The following is a 16,212-nucleotide window of genomic DNA, read 5'->3' as shown; positions in this document are numbered from 1 at the left end:
AATAAAAACAGCCATGGTAAATAAAAAACAGCCATGTTAAATAAAAACAGCCATGGTAAATAAAAGCAGCCATGGTAAATAAAAAAACAGCCATGGTAAATAAAAAGCAGCCATGTTAAATAAAAAGCAGCCATGTTAAATAAAAACAGCCATAGTAAATAAAAACAGCCATTGTAAATAAAAACAGCCATGGTAAATAAAAGCAGCCATGTTAAATAAAAACAGCCATGGTAAATAAAAAACAGCCATGTTTAATAAAAAGAGCCATGGTAACTAAAAAGCAGCCATGGTAAATAAAAACAGCCATGGTAACTAAAAACAGCCATGGTAACTAAAAAACAGCCATGGTAACTAAAAAACAGCCATGGTAAATAAAAGCAGCCATGGTAAATAAAAACAGCCATGGTAAATAAAAACAGCCATGGTAACTAAAAAGCAGCCATGGTAAATAAAAACCAGCCATGGTAAATAAAAACAGCCATGTTAAATAAAAACAGCCATGTTAAATAAAAACAGCCATGTTAAATAAAAAACAGCCATGGTAAATAAAAACAGCCATGTTAAAGAAAAAGCAGCCATGGTAAATAAAAACAGCCATGTTAAATAAAAAGCAGCCATGGTAAATAAAAGCAGCCATGGTAAATAAAAACAGCCATGGTAACTAAAAACAGCCATGGTAAATAAAAAAGCCATGGTAAATAAAAAACAGCCATGTTAAATAAAAACAGCCATGGTAACTAAAAAGCAGCCATGGTAACTAAAAAGGGCAATTCCATGCAAATGTCAACCTCACCATGAAAAAATGTAAATAACATGATCATAACAAAACCAATTTCAAATGTATCATCAAGGTCTATATTTTTCAGAAGTGACTGATATTTTGAAACTATTTAAGACCAAATGTGATTTTTGTGATGTCACAGTATGATGTCATAATAGAACATTCTAGAACATTTGTGATGTCACAGTATCATGTCAAAATAAAACATTCTAGAACATTTGTGATGTCACAGTATGATGTCATAATCAAACATTCTAGAACATTTGTGTTCTATATATATTCAACAATTCTCTCAGCATTTCCTGGCATTTTTTCAGACTACAACATGAATCCAGACTGGTTTGACCCTCAAAATGGTCCACCGAAGTCAAACACATGTGGGTAAAGCCCTATTTTTGATAGTGTTTTTTGTCTATTTCAGACGTGTAACATCCATAACGCAAAAATGTAACATCCATAACGGCACTTTTTTGTGATTCATTCCTTGAGAGGAAATGCCAGGTTTTCCTGAATGTGCTTTTTGGGTACCTCAAACCCTTCCCTACAAAGTGATAGTAAACATGTTATTCTTTGAAAAAGATATTCACAGAGTTTTCATCATGTGTTCAGTGAGTCCGAAAAGCTTGTCAATTTCCGTAACATCCATAACGCTGTGTATTTTGTCACCTATCTCAAAATCCAAAAGGTCAAAACATTTCTTACTGCAGGCTCATCTTGATCTCAATAAGTGTAACTAAAATGTGTAAATTATACTTCCAATTCAAATCGATGCCTTGTCAATGTTAAGTTAAGTTTCCAATGTTCTCTCTGAATGTAACATCCATAACGCTGGAATTGCCCAAAAGCAGCCATGGTAACTAAAAAGCAGCCATGGTAACTAAAAACAGCCATGGTAACTAAAAAGCAGCCATGGTAACTAAAAGCAGCCATGGTAAATAAAAACAGCCATGGTAAATAAAAACAGCCATGGTAAATAAAAACAGCCATGGTAACTAAAAAGCAGCCATGGTAAATAAAAGCAGCCATGGTAAATAAAAACAGCCATGTTAAATAAAACCAGCCATGGTAAATAAAACTAGCCATGGTAAATAAAAAAGCAGCCATGGTAAAGACCCGGGTCCGCTGTCTGCCTAGCAGTGGTTAGGGGATGTAAAGCACAGCATGTGGGTGTGGATTAACCCTTGGACTGGTCAGCCAGTAGGATTAACCCTTTTGTACACAAGCTTGGCTATGAGTTTGGAGGGGACTATGGTATTGAATGCTGAGCTGTAGTCGATGAACAGCATTCTCACATAGTTTCCCTGCCTCTTGTCCAGGTGTGATGCTGCTGTGTGCAGCACATGGGCTATGGCATCCTCCGTTTCATTATGCTTACCAACTGTTTCGCCTGTTTTATAGCAACACTACTATCACCGACATCTAAGAAGGGAGATCCCCCCTTGAACGGCCCTTCTAAGGTTTCTCTCCTCCACATTGCCTGTGGTGCATTCTTTTCTATTGCTAGGTTTTAGTGAGTTTTTCCTTACCTTCGCTTACCTATGTTGCATTCATTTATAAAAAAAAATTTGGACTTCGTGGTTTTTGTTTTGTTCTTGATTTATTGTGATGTTTCTTCTTGACTTGTTTAAAGAAGACGTGTCCGGCCCATGGGGACATTAACGTGTGTTGTCGGGCCTTACAAGTCCATTTGATTTTATTTGATTTGAGTGAGCAGGGGTTCACATTTGCAAGTTGAGGCGAAAAAACCTTTGGATGTTCTATTGAGCGACCACATGACGGCAGGTCATGTTTGTTGCATGACCTGTTGCATGACCTTACCCCTAATCAAGGATAATCAATGTGACACAAGAAACAACAAAATAATGCAGAAGGGACGCTGTTTTGTGGCCTTTATGCCCTAAATTAAAGCAAGCAAATAACACATACTACATTTGGATCCACCCAATAATGTCAACACATTTCAAGATGACAATCATAACTAGGTGTTATGGGTGTTGACTGACGCAGTCCTACAGAACCAGCACATTGACAGAACTAAATGACAAGCTGACCCGACATTTGCACTGTAATGACTGAAATTAACAAGTCACTGAAGCAAATTGCTACCTGTGCAACCCAATGGTGAATGAATGAATGAATGAATGAATGAATGAATGAATGAATGAATGAATGAATGAATGAATGAATGAATGAATGAAAACTTTATTTAACAGATTGCAGAATGGGTACAATACAGTACGGCTCAATACATACAATTGTTAAGGGGATGCAGACCTGAGAAAGACGTTTGTCTTGTTTCCATCAGGGTCCCCCATTTTCAATTCATATAGACATTTATGACATACACAACATACATGACATTTATGGCATAGGGACATATAGGTATTTAGTACTGATACATTTGTGACATAACGGTATTCAAATATACAGTACTGTTACCCTTAGATCCTGACAGAGTATATACATATGATGGGGAGGGGACTGTACATTAGGAGGGGGTGGGTGGGTGGGAGGGAAATATACATACGGCGGGGAGGGAATATATACATACCGTAACCACTATTTAGCGCTTGCGTTTTATCACAAAAATGCTAATACTAAGACACAATGCTAATTACTCAATTAAAACACAGCACATAGGACAAGTAGCATTTCTCCATAACACTGCAGAGACACAGAGACATTCCTCTACAGTGAAGACAGCACATCCCTCCCCCTCCCCCTTCACTCTCTCTCTCTCTCTCTCTCTCTCTCTCTCTCTCTCTCTCTCTCTCTCTCTCTCTCTCTCTCTCTCACTCCACACACACATTAACTCTTTGGACGCCACAGACTTGAGCATCTTTTTTTTTTAATCCACTTTTTCTCCCATTTTCTATATTTTTCTCCCATCCCAATTTCGTATCATCCAATTCAACCCTCCCCTGTCACGAACGCTGTTTCTTGCCTCTCACAAGCCGGCTGCAATGTGGACTAAGTCATACATAGCACAAGTCCCCTCCGGTACTTGAGGTAACAGCAGTCGCATCTTTTCACCTGCGCAGCTCGATCTCTCAGTGGCGAGGAGTAACGCGTGGGAGGCTCACGCTGCCCCCGACACTTCCTGATTCTACTGCGCAGGCGCACCAACCAACCTGTAGGAGTCGCTGTCCACAACGCCCGATCCCCACCCATCAGTTTCCCACCCCCTAATACGGCCAATGTGTATTAGTATGAACGACCAGCTAAACTGAAAGCAATGTGGAGCACTGGGCTCGAACAGGCAAGCCCAGCGTCTCCGTTATTCGTGGCGAGCGCCTTGCCCACTACGCCACGTAGCCGCCCTGGACTTGAGCATCTTTTGTTGTTGGTGTCCATCGTGTCGCCAAATCCACCACAACAGATGCATCGGGGGCATTTGACGCTTCTCAATGCGTTCAGGATAACCGCTCGACTCGCCTGACAAAGAAAAGTGCGCCCGGAGACATTTGAACATAGCACAGGGCAAGAGATAAGGTTTCAAAGGGTGCTTGATACTGCCACCTGGCTGGATGCGGCTGGTATTGCACTTTGGCAATTTCAGGATGATTCCCCATGTTAACCCCAGGTCCGTGTGAGAGAAATGAATAGAAATATCGAATAAAATAAATAACGATGAAAACCCGACTATACTCTGGTTTCCGGGGGCCCTGGTGCTGAACGCATGGCGAGATAACTCGCTGATTGAGTTAATAGTAGTAGTATTATAATAATAATGATACAAATTATTATAATTATAATAGGGCTGTCAAAATTAATGCTTTAACTTTGGAGATTAATTTAAATTATTTAAAGCATTAATTGGAGTGAAAAATCTTCAATCTTAGCGCCGCGGATAAGACAGAGGTCTAGCTGAGTCAATGTTGATGGTTTGGTTGAACATTTGTATTTCACAGGAGAGAAACTGTATTCAAAGAAAGCTATTAAAATAGTCTTTGAATCTAAATATACTTTCTTTGTGTTGATTTTACATTAATTACATGATTTTACTCAAGTAAATATCTGTTACAAGCTTCGGTCTTAAATCGAAAAATGCTATTTTTAATATAGATTAATCTAGATTAATTACAGAAATTATTTAGATGAATTAGTAAACATATTTTAATCTATTGACAGCACTAAATTATAATAATAATAATGATGATGATATGATGATGATAACAACAACAATAATAATAATAATAATAATAATAATAATAATAATAATAATAATAATAATAATAATAATAATAATAATAATAATAATAATAATAATAATAATAATAATAATAATAATAATAATAATAATAATAATAATAATAATAATAATAATAATAACAATAACAATAATAATAATAATAATAATAATAATAATAATAATAATAATAATAATAATAATAATAATAATAATAATAATAATAATAATAATAACAATAACAATAACAATAACAATAACAATAATAATAATAATAATAATAATAATAATAATAATAATAATAATAATAATGGCCCTTAGCAACAAGAATCGACGTAAGAGCAAAGATAGGAAACTCAATCCCCCTGGCTCTACACAGCAGGCACAATCGTAATCGTTTTTTGGTGACGAAAGAAAACGAGCTAAAGCGAGAAAATAAAGTAAAACATTTACATATTTACATCAGACATACATCAGATGCGAATGTCATATCTCAGATAGAGATGGAGAGAGAGGAGACTTTGGTCAGAGTACAGAACTGGGCAACTTTCTATTTCTCTCCCAGTCTGTGAGTTAGTGAACCCAGTTCTCCGTGCGCTCCAGTGGACCAGTCTGTGAGTTAGTGAACCCAGTTCTCCGTGCGCTCCAGTGGACCAGTCTGTGAGTTAGTGACCCCAGTTCTCTGTGCGCTCCAGTGGACCAGTCTGTGAGTTAGTGAACCCAGTTCTCCGTGCGCTCCAGTGGACCAGTCTGTGAGTTAGTGAACCCAGTTCTCCGTGCGCTCCAGTGGACCAGTCTGTGAGTTAGTGACCCCAGTTCTCCGTGCGCTCCAGTGGACCAGTCTGTGAGTTAGTGAACCCAGTTCTCCGTGCGCTCCAGTGGACCAGTCTGTGAGTTAGTGACCCCAGTTCTCCCGTGCGCTCCAGTGGACATGTTGGCTTCTCTGGTCCTGCTGTGGCTCTGTGTCTGTATCCTCTTCCTGCTGCTCCGGACCAGCAGGAGACCCAAGAACTTCCCCCCGGGCCCAGCTCCGCTCCCCATCTTCGGCAACCTGCTGCACCTGAGCCTTGCCAACCCCATGAAGGACTTCGAGAGGGTATGACCCATTATTATATTATCCACCAACATGTGTGTAGATACTATGACACTAGCAGGTATGACCCATTATTATATTATCCACCAACATGTGTGTAGATACTATGACACTAGCAGGTATAACCCATTATTATATTATCCACCAACATGTGTGTAGATACTATGACACTAGCAGGTATGACCCATTATTATATTATCCACCAACATGTGTGTAGATACTATGACACTAGCAGGTATAACCCATTATTATATTATCCACCAACATGTGTGTAGAGACTATGACACTAGCAGGTATGACCCATTATTATATTATCCACCAACATGTGTGTAGATACTATGACACTAGCAGGTATGACCCATTATTATATTCACCAACATGTGTGTAGAGACTATGACACTAGCAGGTATAACCCATTATTATATTATCCACCAACATGTGTGTAGATACTATGACACTATTAGCCGTATCCACAATATAAACTAAGGACAAGATGAAAACTGAGCGCTGGATTAGTTAGTAGACTAGTCCCATTAATGACGAACAACTATTATTATCTTCGATTCTATTCCAATGCATTGCCATCATACAGCACAAGTACAGTACAACGGAAATAAGTTTGGCATCCAACCAGAGTGCAAATGTAACAGTAAAGTGCAATAGTAATATACAGGTGATTAAACTGGATATAAAATATATAAATTAGTACTACTGCTGAGTAATAGTGCTAATCAGATGTATTTACAGTGTTATAGTATTATTATGTACAGTGATACAGGTACAGTATAAAGACACTATGGTAGTAAGTCTAACTGGCCAGCGGTAATAGTAAGTAGTAAGAGCATGTAAGATATAGATACAGACATAGTATCTATAGTAATATACAATGTACAGGTGATTAAACTGGATATAAAATATATAAATTAGTACTACTGCTGAGTAATAGTGCTAATCAGATGTATTTACAGTGTTAGTAGTTAGTTAGTATTATGTACAGTGATACAGGTACAGTATAAAGACACTATGGTAGTAAGTCAAACTGGCCAGCGGTAATAGTAAGTAGTAAGAGCATGTATGTATATAGATATAGTATCTACAGATATGTACAATGTAGTATGTAGTATGTTAAGGAAAAGCTCTACACAAGACAGAAATAAGCTTTTGATTTCACATATTTACATTTTACATTTTGTCATTTATCCAAAGCGACAACTCTATCAGCTGAGTAACAATGTTCATCAAAGTGTTGAGTCCTACAGTGTAGGTTAGTATATTAGGACAAGTGCATGACAGTATAGTTAGGGTTAGACATATTTACCCGCATGCTTTAATTGGTAGACAAAGTTGAATGTTTTAAACGTTTAAAAACACTCAAGTTCAACACTGCTAGATGAACATACCTCTTAGCTGCTACCTTGTTGTTCACAATTTGTCAAAGTCATTGACTTTGGATAAAGCTAAATGACTCAATGTAAATGTCAAATCAATGATTGATTGTTATCGTGGTGGTGATGCACGCTACTTATAATTGTGACAAATATGACGTTGCTGGTTTTGGACCTTTGGACGCGGTTGCCTAACATCCGTCACAGTATGTGTAGAGGTCAGAGGTCAGAGGATCTAAACGCAGGTTGTTTGTGTTGTCGTTCTCAGAATCAGAATCAGAATCAGAATCAGAAAGGTCTTTATTTGCCAAGTAGTTTTCACATACAAGGAATTTGCTTTGGACGTTTTTGGTGCGACATTAGACAGACATTAACAGACATTAACAGACAGATAATACTATAAAGAGGTGGAGTAAGATCAAATGAAATATGAACTAAGTTAGGCACAATAGAATAGAATAGAATTATGAAATAAAACGGAGGACGCCATATCCCATGTGCTGCACACAGCAGCATCACACCTGGACAAGAGGCAGGGGAACTATGTGAGAATGCTATTCATCGACTACAGCTCGGCATTCAATACCATAGTCCCCTCCATACTCATAGCCAAGCTCAGGGACCTGGGCTTGGGCTATGACCTCTGCCAGTGGGTCTTGGACTTCCTGACTGGCAGACCCCAGGTGGTGAGAGCAGGCAACTGCACCTCCTCATCCATCACCCTCAACATAGGGGCCCCCCAGGGCTGTGTTCTGAGTCCCCTCCTCTACTCCCTGTACACACACGACTGTGTGGCTCAGCGGAGTAGCAATACAATCGTCAAATTTGCTGACGACACAGTGGTGGTGGGCCTGATCTCTGCCAACGACGAGAGGGCCTACCTGGAAGAGGTCAAGGTCCTGGCGGGATGGTGCCAGGAAAACAGCCTCTCCCTGAACGTCAGCAAAACAAAGGAGATGATTGTGGACTTCAGGAGGTCGGGGGTCAAGGACTACAGCCCCCTCAGCATCGACGGGGCACCGGTTGAGAGAGTCAACAGCTTCAAGTACCTCGGAGCCCACATATCCGAGGACTTGAAATGGACCATACACATTAACAGTGTGGTGAAGAAGGCACGACAACGCCTCTACTTCCTCAGGCGCCTAAGGAAGTTCCAAGTCAGCCAGAAGATCCTTAAGAACTTCTACTCATGTACAATAGAGAGCATCTTGACCGGCAACATCACCTCCTGGTTTGGGAATAGCACTGCAAAAGACCAAAGCAGACTACAAAGAGTGACACGTTCAGCCGAACGCACAATTGGAGGGGGGCTCCCCACCCTCCAGAACATTTACTACAAGCGTTGCAAGGGGAAGGCTAAGAGAATTATTAAGGACTCGAGCCACCCGAACAACTGCCTCTTTGAACTGCTGCCGTCAGGCAAGCGATACAGGAGTCTCAAGGCGAGCACAGAAAGACTCAGAAGTAGCTTCTATCCCCAGGCCATCAGGCTGCTAAACGAACAATGAATGAACACTACACAACAACAACCACCAAACACACATAGCACACACATCCACACGCACACACTCACTTTAAACAAACACACTGTAGCACCCACTACACACACTTTATAGCACACACCCACTTTAAACAAACACACTGTAGCACCCACTCCCCACACTTTATATTTATGGATGAAGGATTGCACTACAACTCGTACACCTTACTGTAAATTGTACCTAAAATTGTACCTCATCCCATTTCTGCTTTGCACTAGATAGTACTGTACATTAGTACACTGCATAGTTGTGTATTGTTGATGGTAACTCAGAACATTGTACATATGTCTATACCGAACAACTGTGACCTCATTTTCTTCTTCTAAATTCATGCTATATTATGTTATTATGTTATTTGATACTATCTTGTCTAGCACAGTCTCTGGAGCGTAACAGTAAGAAGCATTTTGTATGAAAGTATTCTGTACTTCTGTATGACAACTATTAAAGAACTTGAACTTGAACTAAAATAAAACATAGGCCAGGGCTATACAACTGTAAATAAAGAGGTTGAATAATATTAAATGGGATATAAACTAAATTAAATATAGCACAATATAATATTAATTCATTCAATCTTTATTTATACTCGATAATACACTGCGTAATTAAACTCATTTACAGCGCCGTCGAGATGTTCCAAGTGTCACAGTGCGTTCATAAATATAAAGACATCAGACAATCAGAATAATTAAGAGCACATTTTAAAATACATTTAAAAAAGATTTAAAGGTGACATGTACTATAAATGTCATTTTTCAGTCTCTAGCATTGTATTATAGTAATAGGAGTTCGTATCAATGTGTTTTAGTGTCTAAATACCATATTGTCGGATTGCTTTGATTCAGCTCAGCCCCTTTCCTCCTCCAGTAAATCAGGCCATTTTGATTTGAACGGCTGATATACTTCATACGGCCGCTGGGTGATGCGATTGGCTCTGTGGTTGGAGCTAATGCCCGCCCCCATTCTACCTAGACTAGACAGCGAGTGGAGGAAGCCACTTCCTCAGCTGCGAGGCGGAGTGGGGCCGTGCGCTCTGGAGGGAGAGAGGGAGAGAGAGATGGAGAGAGAGGGGGCACTTGGGGGGGGGTGTACCTGCCGCAAACGGGAGATTGAAAGAAAGAAAAAGAAAAAACCACAAGCTGCCGCATCTCATCACCGAGAGCCGAGAGGGAGAGAAAGGAAGAGAGAGGGAGGGAGGGAGAGAGGGGGCCTTGTCATTAACGGCCTGTCTTTTTTTTCTCTCTCTCTCTCTCTCTCTCTCTCTCTCTCTCTCTCTCTCTCTCTCTCTCTCTCTCTCTCTCTCTCTCTCTCTCTCTCTCTCTCTCTCTCTCTCTCTCTCTTCCCCCCCCTCCCTCCCTCCCTCTACCAGTGCAGACTGTGGACTGACTGTCACTCAAAGTGCCTATGGGCGGAGCCAGGCCATAACAGCCTGATTTCTTGAGGCTGAAAAATTATGGTTTTGAGTACTTGATTAGAAATATAAAACAATGCATTTTTTTGAAAAAAAACTTACAAATATCTTCAATAGACTAACATGAATTGTTTAAAGTTGCCCAAATAGTGCTAGGAATAGCAGTACATAGCCCCTTTAATACAATTTAAAGGGTATTCCATGATGTAGGGGCAGAAAAGCCAAAAGCAAATCTACCAAGTTCAGTACAAACTCTAGGCACTAGTGTAAGCCAAAAAGTGGATCGTGCACGACAGGGTCCAGTGGACCATTCCAATAATAAATCGGCGTGTGTTAACGAATGCCGTTACTGACAATCAAATAATCATAAACGCCCCCCCCCCCCCCCTTTCATGCATTCATGATGAAACATAATACCTATTATATACATTTGATTTGGGAATAGTAGCGTGTCCAGGCAAGAAACGGCAACGCTTATAGTAGAATACACGTATAAGGCTATAACTCCTTATAACCTTTCGGGAATTACCCCAGACCGCTCTAAAACTATACTTATATTCACCACGGTATAAAACAGGAACGTATGGATGAAAAAATTTATTCTTTTTCACATATTGAACGATAGATAGTGGGCCATAGTATTGTATCCATAGCTATAATATAGAATATAGATTTAGCTCTACACACAAGGTGACGCACTCCTATCTTTAAAGCGTGGCATTGCTACAACGGGACCCGTCTAATCTCCTGCGCTGAATGAGTTAAGAGTGGAAGATATATAAAGTAATAATGTGACCGCGTCTGGCGATCATGCTGACAAGTCCGGGGGCTGGAATGTTAAAAACAAAGAAACAAGGATTTTTTTTTGTTTAGTTATTTTCTGTTTTTTTTTTTATATAATTACAGGTTGAGTGTTGAAAAACATATTTACTATAACAGCGAACAGTTATAATATCTCTATCTTATAATAATAGTAACAATTATTTGTTTAAAAAAGGCAGTTTGAGACGAGTTCTGTCCTCCTAGACGGAGGTTGGAGTCATTTTGCAGAGCCGGCCCGCGTCGAGAGTTTCCAGCTACGCCACAACAACACAGTCTCCACATGGCTCAAGTTTAGATTGTGTTGCAACACAAAAAGACAATTGTGTTGCAACAGTAGCACCGGGCTTTTCAATGGAATCAACCATGCGATCAGTTGAAAATATGGCTGGTTTAACGGTGGAGGGTGATATCGCACAGGAAATCAGAACAATACAAACTTTTGATTATGCCAGAAACGACTGAAAAGATCCGGGAAAGTGAACGTCTTACGCGTGTCTTCACGGACAACATACAGACTCCACGACATCGTCGTCTGTCGTCCAACGTTCTGCTTTATTTATGTATTATTGATGATGGTTCTGCTGGTTCTACAGGACTAGTATGAATAAAAGGTAGCGTTTTCTTTCCTAACGTAGCCAGGAGTAAAAGACCATAATCCTGTCAAAACAGCAATCATAGTGTATATTTTCAACAATACGTTTGTTTACCAATAGGTTAAAGTGTTTTTAATGAAATTACAGTTTAGAAATTGTGTGGTACAGCCCTGTTGAACAGTGAAAACGTAGCGTTCAAATAACGTTACTGTCACCGCATTTAAACAAGCCCTGTGAAAATAAGCAAAACAATAGACTTGGACCGGAAACCGGGCGAATTAGATCTGAGAAGAAGAAATCGTAGTCCTACAACAGAGGAGACCCAGGGCTTTCTATTTGCATCTAGATTTTATAAAACTACGCAGTGGAAGTCCAACAGCGGAAGTCCAACCATATCAAATTTTTCTGACGTTTTTCGTGTTTATATCTCACAGGTCGAACAAACATAAACGCTATTGCCATAAAATACAACGTATATTGTTGCTTTACCTTTCTGTGAACATAGAACGAAGAACTAGAAAATTCTCATTCTCAGAGACCACAGTCTTAAACACACGCACACACACAAGATACATGTACATGGACTATTGTTATTGGACACAAGCCACACACATGGACCCTGCACCTTAAGATGCATGTACTGTACAGGACAGAGTGGGTCAGTCAGACAGCATGTCTAGTACTGCCTTCAGTTAGTTACTGTGGGTGAAGTTGACTATTACAAGCAGACAGCATCTATCCATCAGCTGGTGAAGTTGACTAGTAGAGCAGACAGAATCTATCTGTTGGAGCCAGATTCAGTCCCTATTATTTATTTATTTATTTAGCCATATTGTCTGGAAAACGATTGGAAATTAACTTGATTGATAACATCTTTTATTTGTTATGATTTGGATGCGTGTTGCTTCGCCAACGTGGAGGCGTGTCTGGTCCAGCCCATTTTGAACCGGTGATTACAGCACCTGAGCGTGTGAACACACTTTTATCAATGGGACTGGTGCGCTAGTAAAACACGACACTGGAATGCAAGGCACTGGAATCAGAGGGTCTAAACGCAGGTTACAGTAGAGGTCAGAGGTCAGAGGGTCTAAACGCAGGTTGTCTGTGATGTGGTTCTCCAGCTGGCCAAGCGTTATGGAAACGTCTACAGTCTCTTCATCGGGCCCCGACCAGCAGTCATCATCACCGGGCTTCAGGCGATGAAGGAGGCCATGGTCACCAAGGCTGCCGACTTCGCTGGTCGACCACAGGACCTGATGGTCAATGACATCACCCAGGGCAAAGGTCAGCGTTTCCCCGTAACTTCATGACTTTTGATTAGATGCGAAGCACCTTCATGGCCTTCATGTCACACAGTCAGTCAGTAATTAAATTATGACAGTGTCTGTGTCTATAACACTGTGTCTGTGTCTATAATAACACTGTGTCTGTGTCTATAATAACACTGTGTCTGTGTCTATAATAACACTGTGTCTGTGTCTATAATAACACTGTGTCTGTGTCTATAATAACACTGTGTCTGTGTCTATAATAACACTGTGTCTGTGTCTATAATAACACTGTGTCTATAATAACACTGTGTCTATAATAACACTGTGTCTATAATAACACTGTGTCTATAATAACACTGTGTCTATAATAACACTGTGTCTGTGTCTATAATAACACTGTGTCTATAATAACACTGTGTCTATAATAACACTGTGTCTGTGTCTATAATAACACTGTGTCTATAATAACACTGTGTCTATAATAACACTGTGTCTGTGTCTATAATAACACTGTGTCTATAATAACACTGTGTCTATAATAACACTGTGTCTATAATAACACTGTGTCTATAATAACACTGTGTCTGTGTCTATAATAACACTGTGTCTGTGTCTATAATAACACTGTGTCTGTGTCTATAATAACACTGTGTCTGTGTCTATAATAACACTGTGTCTATAATAACACTGTGTCTATAATAACACTGTGTCTGTGTCTATAATAACACTGTGTCTATAATAACACTGTGTCTATAATAACACTGTGTCTATAATAACACTGTGTCTATAATAACACTGTGTCTATAATAACACTGTGTCTATAATAACACTGTGTCTGTGTCTATAATAACACTGTGTCTGTGTCTATAATAACACTGTGTCTATAATAACACTGTGTCTGTGTCTATAATAACACTGTGTCTATAATAACACTGTGTCTGTGTCTATAATAACACTGTGTCTATAATAACACTGTGTCTATAATAACACTGTGTCTATAATAACACTGTGTCTGTGTCTATAATAACACTGTGTCTATAATAACACTGTGTCTGTGTCTATAATAACACTGTGTCTATAATAACACTGTGTCTATAATAACACTGTGTCTATAATAACACTGTGTCTATAATAACACTGTGTCTATAATAACTGTGTCTATAATAACACTGTGTCTATAATAACACTGTGTCTATAATAACACTGTGTCTGTGTCTATAATAACACTGTGTCTATAATAACACTGTGTCTGTGTCTATAATAACACTGTGTCTATAATAACACTGTGTCTATAATAACACTGTGTCTATAATAACACTGTGTCTATAATAACACTGTGTCTATAATAACACTGTGTCTGTGTCTATAATAACACTGTGTCTATAATAACACTGTGTCTGTGTCTATAATAACACTGTGTCTGTGTCTATAATAACACTGTGTCTATAATAACACTGTGTCTATAATAACACTGTGTCTGTGTCTATAATAACACTGTGTCTATAATAACACTGTGTCTGTGTCTATAATAACACTGTGTCTATAATAACACTGTGTCTATAATAACACTGTGTCTATAATAACACTGTCTATAATAACACTGTGTCTATAATAACACTGTGTCTATAATAACACTGTGTCTATAATAACACTGTGTCTATAATAACACTGTGTCTGTGTCTATAATAACACTGTGTCTATAATAACACTGTGTCTATAATAACACTGTGTCTATAATAACACTGTGTCTATAATAACACTGTGTCTGTGTCTATAATAACACTGTGTCTATAACAACACTGTGTCTGTGTCTATAATAACACTGTGTCTGTGTCTATAATAACACTGTGTCTATAATAACACTGTGTCTATAATAACTCTGTGTCTATAATAACACTGTGTCTATAATAACACTGTGTCTATAATAACACTGTGTCTATAATAACTCTGTGTCTATGTCTATAATAACACTGTGTCTGTGTCTTTAATAACACTGTGTCTGTGTCTATAATAACACTGTGTCTATAATAACTCTGTGTCTATGTCTATAATAACACTGTGTCTATAATAACACTGTGTCTATAATAACACTGTGTCTATAACAACACTGTGTCTGTGTCTATTATAACCAGTGTTGGGCAAGTTACTTTTAAAAAGTAACTAGTTACAGTTACTAGTTACTTCTTCCAAAAAGTAACTAAATTACTTACTCAGTTACAAATTAAAAAGAACGTAACTATTGCGTTACTTTCAAGTACATTTTTTACATAAACAACATACACAAATCTAAACTATTTTAATGTTGCTGTGGGACAAAGTGAGACTAGCCTCCAATCAAATGCCATGTATGTAGATATTATAATTACTATGTTTATATAGAGGATCATACAAACACAATCGTTGTTTTGGAACTGTTGATATGTATTGCCCCTCAACAGGCCACAACTGGGCAACATTAAATTATGCTTGTTAAGCACTATTCCAAAAATAAATAACAAATATAATACTGATTGATTGAACATTTTAATTAACAGATTGCAGAATGGGTACAGTACAGTACATCTCAATACACACAATTGTTAAGGGGATGCAGACCAGAGAAAGACTTTCGTCTTGTTTACATCAGGGTCCCCCATTTCAATTCATGACATTTAAGACATGCATGACATACAGATATATATATCTCTGAGCAGTGAGCACCTGAAGACTGTGCTATTAAACCAGGAAGTGCATCACTGTTGATAAGGCTGTATCCTCCACTACTGTAGTGCCCTGCGCTGCAACACAACTAACACAAGAGTGAACAAAAAACACTCATTGACGTTGACTGTCGTTGACTGCGCGCTTGTGTTGTTCGTTGGATTAGTTTTGGATTATTTGGGCTCGCCAAACCAACTATCAAAACGTACACGGACCGCGGTCTCACGTTGACTGAACTGTCGCTGTGTGTCAGACCCTGCATGCTTTCAAACACCCGCCCACCTCTACCTCTGATTGGCTTACCATGACATTTTACTCAACCTCAGCCAATCGTGCACTGCCCACTAACCAAGGAAAAAAAGTATTGCTTCTCGGCGCAGAGATCTGTCTGATGAAAAAAACAGATTCAATCATAGTAACGGG

The sequence above is a fragment of the Notolepis coatsorum genome (assembly GCF_963971535.1).
Source record: "Notolepis coatsorum genome assembly, contig: SUPER_19_unloc_2, whole genome shotgun sequence".
Taxonomy (NCBI): Eukaryota; Metazoa; Chordata; class Actinopteri; order Aulopiformes; family Paralepididae; genus Notolepis; species Notolepis coatsorum.
This window is presented reverse-complemented; position numbering follows the sequence as displayed.